Source organism: Triticum aestivum, chromosome 5A, assembly GCF_018294505.1.
Source record: "Triticum aestivum cultivar Chinese Spring chromosome 5A, IWGSC CS RefSeq v2.1, whole genome shotgun sequence".
NCBI lineage: Eukaryota > Viridiplantae > Streptophyta > Magnoliopsida > Poales > Poaceae > Triticum > Triticum aestivum.
In genome coordinates this window covers 147,071,613-147,080,870 of record NC_057806.1, presented here as the reverse complement: position 1 = coordinate 147,080,870, position 9,258 = coordinate 147,071,613, and positions in this window count along the sequence as shown.

Sequence of the window (9,258 nt, the reverse complement as noted above, 5' to 3'; positions counted from 1 at the left end):
TGCACGTCGCCGCCTCCCGCGCATGCAAACTCATGTCGCCGCCTCCATGCATGCAAGGCCTGGAAAGGCTGATACGGGCTATTTACTGCGGTCTCGGGCCCAAACAACGAGACGGCCCAACGGTCCATCCAGCGCGCCCGGTATTTGTTAAAAAACAATCTCCCAGCCAATCAGATTGCATCTCGTGGATCGCCCCCTCCTCCCTGCAGATTCCTTCTAGAAGGGTTAGATCGACAGCCCTTGATCGCCGCTAGGGTTAGATGAACGGTACCGGTTCAGTGCTAGGGTTAGCGGGGTTTGGGAGGGGTTTGGAGCAGTCAAAGCTATGTTTGACCAGATTTCAAATGAGCATAATAAATTAAATAAAAATCAAAAAAAAACCCTGCACACATAGTCTTCTTATGTCATATACTAATGATTTAAGTTGATAAACAAGCTTTACATACATTTAAATGATAAGTTCATGTGTATTGTATGATATCTCGAGTATCTGAAACTCTCTTGTATGAAGTGAAGAGAAGTGTTTTGGGGAAATGAACATGAAAATTTCAAAAAAACTAACCACAGCTTCATTTTGGAGTGACTAAGAAGGATCCAGGCTTAGTTTTTCATTTTGATGTTTTACACTTGTTTAAATCTTGGTCAAAGTTAAGTTTGACCAGAATTCAAATGAGCAAAACAAATTAAAAAAAATCAAAAAATGGAAAAACCAGCGCACATAGTCTTTACATATAGAATATATGTGTAGGAAAGTTATTTGGCTGATTTAGACAAGGTCGAAAAAAACTTTGCTTAGAAATGAGGCCGTTTACCCTACCTTTGGGCCCCTCTTTTTAGCACATTTTTCATGAAAATTTCAAAAAGCTCACCACAACTTCATTTTGGATTGACTAAGAAGTATCCAGGCTTAGTTTTTCATTTTGATGTTTTAGACTTGTTTAAATCTTGGTCAAAGTTAGGTTTGACCAGAATTTAAATGAGCAAAACAAAATTCAAAAAAATCAAAAAAAGGAAAAACAATGTGCTCATTCAAACATCATCCAACAGATATTTAAACATCATGTCAAACATACTTCTAACATAGGTCCAACATCATCCAACAGAAATACAACATGTCAAGTGATAAATGTTTCATAATACAACATCATCCCTTATTCATAATGTTTCATAATTATTCATAGATAGCGTTGGGGCTTCTGTCTGTTCCTTGAGCTTCTTGCCATCACTTTGCTCCTCGTGCACCTTGTGCTCATTGTTTCTTCTCTTCTTCTCTTGGTTGTCGGTACCTTGCGCGTCTTCTTCAAACCTACCATAGAGCTGTGCAAAACATAAACGGTAATGAGATCATGTCAAGTGATAGATGTATAGTAGTATTTGACCCTTACAAGATTTACATACCTAGCAGAACTCACAACAACAGAAGGTTGGTCACCATTTGGAGCCTCACTTGGATCATCATTTGGAGCCTCACTTGGATCACCATGATCACCATTTAGAGCCTCACTTGGATCACCATTTGGAGCCTCACTTGAATCATTATTTGGAGGATATTTTGGATCATCGTCAAAATCATGTGGCTGTTGACCATCATCATTTGGAACCTCGTCAAAATCCTCATCTGATGCAACCGGATGTTGACCATCATTTTCATCATCTGTTGAGGCAACCGGCTGCTAACCAACATCTTCATCGAAGCCTTCATCGAAACTCTCTCCGAATGCTGGATCTACTGTGTTAGCACAATACTTACCTAAATGACCAGACCCACCACACCTTGTGCACTTACGCTTCCTCGCTCCAAGTCCAGCTCCTTCGCTGTGAGGTATGATTCGACTCTTCCTTGGTCTACCTGCTGCTCTCTTCAGAATTGGAGTGCAAAGCTTGAATCCAGGGTCCACCATGTCCCATTGTTGTTTTCCCTCCATAGCAGGCAAGGCATAAGCATATGTGGCTTTGAACCTTGCAACAGAGTAGTAATCATGCACATACTGCTGTATGTTCCCTGCTGGACCTGGGAGAGAAGTGATGAAAAACAAGGCATGAATGCATGGCAACCCAGTTATCTGCCATTGCCTACAACTGCAAGTTCTAGCTTCTAAATCCACTGGATATCTCCATTCCCTCTTCTCTTTATCCAAATATGATATCTCTGCTGTGGTACCCGAGCAAAGAGTCATGTTCATTTCCAAGCCTGTTGTCTTCTGCTTCAGTTCATTCATCACGGCAGGGATGATAATGTGGCCCATGAATTTTGCCTCGGCTATTCCTGCACGATAATGAAATTTCTGCATGTATTCTATCCTTATCCTGTCAAGCAAATCCACCACATAATAACCCTTTAGTTTCCGTATTGTTGAGTTGAAAGACTCTGCTAGATTATTGTGCACATAGTCAACTTTGCTCACTTCACTGAATTGGCTTCTGGCCCATAACTTGGAGTGGTGTGTTTCCAAGTATTCTTTCACTTTGGGATTCATGTATAACTGCCTCAAGTGGTAGTTGTGCTTCTTCACACTGCATGTCAAAGATGCTAGCCATAAATTGTCGGTATACACCTTTCCTTTGAATTTCTTCATGAAATTTGCAGCAAGGTGACGCATGCATTTCCTATGCTCTACTCCAGGGAACACATTGTCCACGACCACTTCTAAACCTTCGCAGGCATCTGTATGAATGACCAACCCATTGGGATGTGCAATAGCCCGACGGAGATTATGCAAAAACCAAGTCCAGCTCTCCTCAGACTCTGTCTCCAGCACACCATAGGCAACTGGAAATACAAAACTATGTGCATCAACTGCACAAGCTGCTACTAATTGTCCTTTAAACCTCCATGTGAGAAAAGTGGCATCAATAGCCAAATAAGGCCTGCAGCCTGCCAAAAAACCCCGGCGACAAGCCTCAAAGCAGACAAAAACCCTCCTAAAGCATTCCTTGGTCTTTCTCACTCCCCTGAATGTGTACTCCACGGTGTGGTGATCAATATCTACAATACTACCTGGGCTTGTCCTCTCCACTTCACCTTTGAATGAATACAACAATTGAAAACTTTCCTGCCAGTTACCATAAATAGAATCCATAGCATGTTGTTTACCATTGAACAACCTCATGTATGGTAAATCTATCTTGAACTTATCTTTGATGTTCTTCTGCAATTCCTTTGGACCCACTTGCTGGTTTTCTTTCACCCACTTCTTTACTTCTTCTGCCACCCATCTTGACTTGGCTCTACTGATTGTATCCTTCCTAAGTGTTGATTCCTGGCATGTGTGCTTAAAAGGGTTCACTTTGACCTGAACATTAATGCTATTCCGCATTTTAGATGCAAGCAGCCTCCATGGACAACCTTCAGTCGGACAGTGCACTCTGTAACGTACTTGATCACTCTTGTAAACTTTGAAAGTACGTTCTACCTTGATGCAGTATGTCACAAGTGCATTTCTACACTCATTCATGGATGCAAAAACTATACCTTCTTCCGTATGAGGGTTCAAAGGGTCCCATTCGACAGCTCCAAGGTCTTCGTCCTCACCCATCGTGTCATCATCCACACAGACTACATTGTGAGCCTCATCTTGATTTTCAGTCCGAGGTGCCCGTCGTAAATTCCGAATAACATCAGAATATAGCTTCTCTTCATTAACCCCATAATTGTAGCCATCAGGCTCCACTTCAAGGGGGGCCCTACTGTTGTTGCCCACACTTGTCGAGCCACCACGTCGCCGTGCACCAACTGAACTATTCTGGCTAGATATGCCATTACGATGACTTGGTTCTCCCCGAGATGTTGCACCCGCCATCCTAGGTCCAAATGCCTGCTCAAGCACATCAACTTGTAGCCTCACATGAAAATTATCTTTCTCTTTATGCCTAACAAACATGGTAGCTAGCTCTTCATCATTACTAATTGTCACCCAATTCTTTTCCCCATCATAGTATTTGTATACCACTTCATCAAGCAAACCCCAAGGATATTGGCTACAAATTACCTCCCCAAATTGTTTGAAACTCCAATTACTAGCCATTGGCAACCGATAATCAAAACCTCCTTGGTATTTCTTCTTATCCTTTGCATCGAACATGTACCGGTCCCTTCTAATGTGCACCATGAAAGCAAACCGCAACTCCATCCTAACCGGCGAAAAACAGAGACACAATCAGCACACTAATTGGGCAAACCTACTCGAATCGAGTGTTCAAATGCACAACTAAGCTCAATCTAAACAAGAGGCAAGACTTACCCCTCGGGAACCCAGTCGTGGACGCGGCGGATCTCTGGCCCGATGCCTGCCTCGCCAAATACTCCGGGGTCGCCGCTGCTCACCATTTCGCCCTAGGGTTCTTCCTCCTAGTTTAAATAGCTCCAGCAGCCCCCCACCTTTGAGTGCTCCGGCTGGGCGCACGGAAGGAGGCCGCGCCGCGGATCGAGCAGGTGGCGGGCGCCCCACCCGTGGCGTCGTAGGAAGGTGGTGGGCGTCACAGGTAGCCGTGGAGCATAGGCGCAGGGAGGTAGCGGCGGAGCAGGCCGTGCATGTCAGGACCCCGACTCGATGTCACATCGATCTAGCCGGTAACACCTCATATCACTTTGCGGCCTCACGCACGGTATCCCCACGGGTGTCGCCTTACCTTTGCCCGGGACCATTTGCGCCTTTTGGCTCACGTATATGATAGTGTCGCTAGCATCCATATGATAAGGAGCCCGGGCTGACATGACTAGTCGTAAACCCAAAGTGGCACAGACTTACAGGGACAGGCATCCATGACCCAGCTTCGAACGTGTCGGTCAACAGCAAGTGGGTCCGGGCTGTAGCACTGGGCTAGCAGGACTCCGGTAAACCGGGCTGTAGCGGGCTAACAGGACTCCGGTACTCAATGCGTGACATTTCCCCGAAGGGACAGACACAGGAACGAAGAAGGACACATGTCGGCCAGCCTAAGTGTTCCAGAGCAGTAGCAAGCTACCATGGCTCAGCGGTAACACTAGGAGACATTTCCCGATAAGAGAGGCTACTAAAGATAAACAACTAGATAGTCAGATCCCACACATACCAAGCATTTCAATCATACACACAATATGCTCGATATGTGCAAATACAACGAAGCATCACAACATGACTCTACGACACAAGTACTTTATTTAAGGCTCAGGGAGCCATACATAACATACACAAAGGTACGGGTCTCATGACCCAACATACAAGTCATACAGTCATACAAACCAGCAGCGGAAGTAACTTGCCTGAGTACAGACAACTAGTAAAATAAAAGAGGCTTGGAAAGCCTAGCTATACTACGTGGTCCTTCACAAGCTCAGGGTCACCACCTGGGTCTTTAGCCTACTCGTTGATGTCAACGTCTACATAGAACCCATCAGAAGGGGTTGCAGCGTCTTCTGTAAAAATGTAAATTATAGCAACATGAGTACAAAGGTACTCAGCAAGACTTACATCAGATCCTATATACATGCATATTATCAAGAAGGGTTGGTGGAGTTATTGCAGCAAGCCAGCTTTGACTCTTGGCTAGACTATCCTACGATACTTCAACTTGAAACGGTTTTTCGCACACGAGTCCACTACTCACCACTTCAATACACTACCGAGGATCCACCTCCGTCTTCCTACGGAAGAGCCATCCTCGGCACTCACACTTATTTTGAGGCTTTTAGTAGTTTCCATTTACTTGTCTATGAACTGTATAGGCAACCAAGTAGTCCTTTACCGCGGACGCGGCTATTCGAATAGATCATGTTAACCCTGCAGGGGTGTACTTCTTCATACACGCTCTCACCACTTACCGTCGTTTACACGACATGTACTCGGCAACCTTCAAGCGGAAGCCCAACGTGGGTGTCGGCCACGACCTACCTAATCACCTAAGCCTCCAGTCCAGGTTTATCGCCTATTCAGGTTCCATCCGCAGGGAGTCCGGCCGAAGTTTCCCATACGGCCCCGAACGATGTGAACAGGGTTCCCGAGATACCTAACGGGTACTCGGTACACCGTGCCACGTACCTACCACATCACAGCCCACCCCTACGGTCAGCGCTGTCCACGGCCTCCAGTAGGCTACAAACACCAGAAACTACTTGCAACTCCTGGACGGAGAACTAGGGTGAATAAGAAGCCGAGAGGGTCCATTGGTTTCGGGCCCAATGCATGGTAGTAGCTGATTCTTAAATCACACATACAGATCTCAGTGCTTAAGGTCGGCTTCAATGAAACAACCCACCATGTACTCCTACATGGCCTCTCATCGATACCTTTACCAAATCGTGTTCACCACACCACTCTCATTACCGACATAATCATTTCACTCTAGCCCATCACCCAGATGAACCAGACCTGACACGACTCTAAGCATAGCAGGCTTAGCAAGGTAGGAACAACACATACATATGGCTCAATCAACTCCTACACATGCTAGTGGGTTTCATCTAGTTACTGTGGCAATGACAGGTCATGCAGAGGAAATGGGTTCAACTACCGTAACACACAGCAGTTTGAATCGCGTTGTCTTAATGCAGTAAAAGAGAGCAGGGGCGAGAACATGGGATTGTATCGATATGATCAGATGGTTGGTTGCTTGCCTGATGGTTCGTTGCACGGATACGGTTCTTCGTTAGGGTAATCACGGTACTCCTCGGGGACAGATCCTGTCGCAAAGGACATCGATACACAAACATCACCAAACAATATGCAACAATATGATGCATGCATGAAACATGGCAATATGAGTGTGTTGGGCTAATGCAACTAAAACCAGAAGGGTTTGAACAAATTTGAATCAAGGATTCAAATTTCAAATTCAAATATGGCCTTTTAAAGTGCCTTTTCTTGTTCTGATTAAAACATCAACTTAACTTGTTTGATCATGCATGGAAATGGTACAGATGGATAGATTGGATTTTTCTGATCATTTTTCATATATAATTTGTCCAATTTGGAGTTACAGAATAAAAGTTATGAATTTTTGAAGTTTAATTAATATTCTGGAATTTCCTGATTTAATTCAACGCTGTCAGGACCCCGACTCGATGTCACATCGATCTAGCCGGTAACACTTCATATCACTTTGCGGCCTCACGCACGGTATTCCCACGGGTGTCGCCTTACCTTTGCCCGGGACCGTTTGCGCCTTTTGGCTCACGTATATGATAGTGTCGCTAGCATCCATATGATAAAGAGCCCAGGCTGACATGACTAGTTGTAAACCCAAAGTGGCACAGACTTACAGGGACAGGCATCCATGACCCAGCTTCGAACGTGTCGGTCATCAGCAAGTGGGTCCGGGCTGTAGCACTGGGCTAGCAGGACTCCGGTAAACCGGGCTGTAGCGGGCTAACAGGACTCCGGTACTCAAAGCGTGACATTTCCCCGAAGGGACAGACACAGGAACGAAGAAGGACACATGCCGGCCAGCCTAAGTGTTCCAGAGCAGTAGCAAGCTACCATGGCTCAGCGGTAACACTAGGAGACATTTCCCGGTAAGAGAGGCTACTAAAGATAAACAACTAGATAGTCAGATCCCACACATACCAAGCATTTCAATCATACACACAATATGCTCGATATGTGCAAATACAACGAAGTATCACAACATGACTCTATGACACAAGTACTTTATTTAAGGCTCAGGGAGCCATACATAACATACACAAAGGTACGGGTCTCACGACCCAACATACAAGTCATAGAGTCATACAATCCAGCAGCGGAAGTAACTTGTCTGAGTACAGACAACTAGTAAAATAAAAGAGGCTTGGAAAGCCTAGCTATACTACGTGGTCCATCACAAGCTCAGGGTCACCACCTGGGTCTTTAGCCTACTCGTTGATGTCAACATCTACATAGAACCCATCAGAAGGGGTTGCAGCGTCTTCTGTAAAAATGTAGATTATAGCAACATGAGTACAAAGGTACTCAGCAAGACTTACATCAGATCCTACATACATGCATATTATCAAGAAGGGTTGGTGGAGTTATTGCAGCAAGCCAGCTCTGACTCTTGGCTAGACTATCCTACGATACTCCAACTTGAAATGGTTTTGCGCACACGAGTCCACTACTCACCACTGCAATACACTACCGAGGATCCACCTCCGTCTTCCTACGGAAGACCCATCCTCGGCACTCACACTTATCTTGAGGCTTTTAGTAGTTTCCATTTACTTGTCTATGAACTGTATAGGCAACCAAGTAGTCCTTTACCGCGGACGCGGCTATTCGAATAGATCATGTTAACCCTGCAGGGGTGTACTTATTCATACACGCTCTCACCACTTACCGTCGTTTACACGACATGTACTCGGCAACCTTCAAGCGGAAGCCCAACGTGGGTGTCGGCCACGACCTACCTAATCACCTAAGCCTCCAGTCCAGGTTTATCGCCTATTCAGGTTCCATCCGCAGGGAGTCCGGCCGAGGTTTCCCATACGGCCCCGAACGATGTGAACAGGGTTCCCGAGATACCTAACGGGTATTCGGTACACCCGGCCACGTACCTACCGCATCACAGCCCACCCCTACGGTCAGCGCTGTCCACGGCCTCCAGTAGGCTACAAACACCAGAAACTACTTGCAACTCCTGGACGGAGAACTAGGGTGAATAAGAAGCCGAGAGGGTCCATTGGTTTCGGGCCCAATGCATGGTAGTAGCTGATTCTTAAATCACACATACAGATCTCAGTGCTTAAGGTCGGCTTCAATGAAACAACCCACCATGTACTCCTACATGGCCTCTCATCGATACCTTTACCAAATCGTGTTCACCACACCACTCTCATCTCCGACATAATCATTTCACTCTAGCCATCACCCAGATGAACCAGACCTGACACAACTCTAAGCATAGCAGGCATAGCAAGGTAGGAACAACACATACATATGGCTCAATCAACTCCTACACATGCTAGTGGGTTTCATCTAGTTACTGTGGCAATGACAGGTCATGCAGAGGAAATGGGTTCAACTACCGTAGCACACAGCAGTTTGAAACGCGTTGTCTTAATGCAGTAAAAGAGAGCAGGAGCGAGAACATGGGATTGTATCGATATGATCAATGGTTGGTTGCTTGCCTGATGGTTCGATGCACGGATACGGTTCTTCGTTAGGGTAATCACGGTACTCCTCGGAGGCAGAACCTGTCGCAAAGGACATCGATACACAACATCACCAAACAATGTGCAACAATATGATGCATGCATGAAACATGGCAATATGAGTGTGTTGGGCTAATGCAACTAAAACCAGAAGG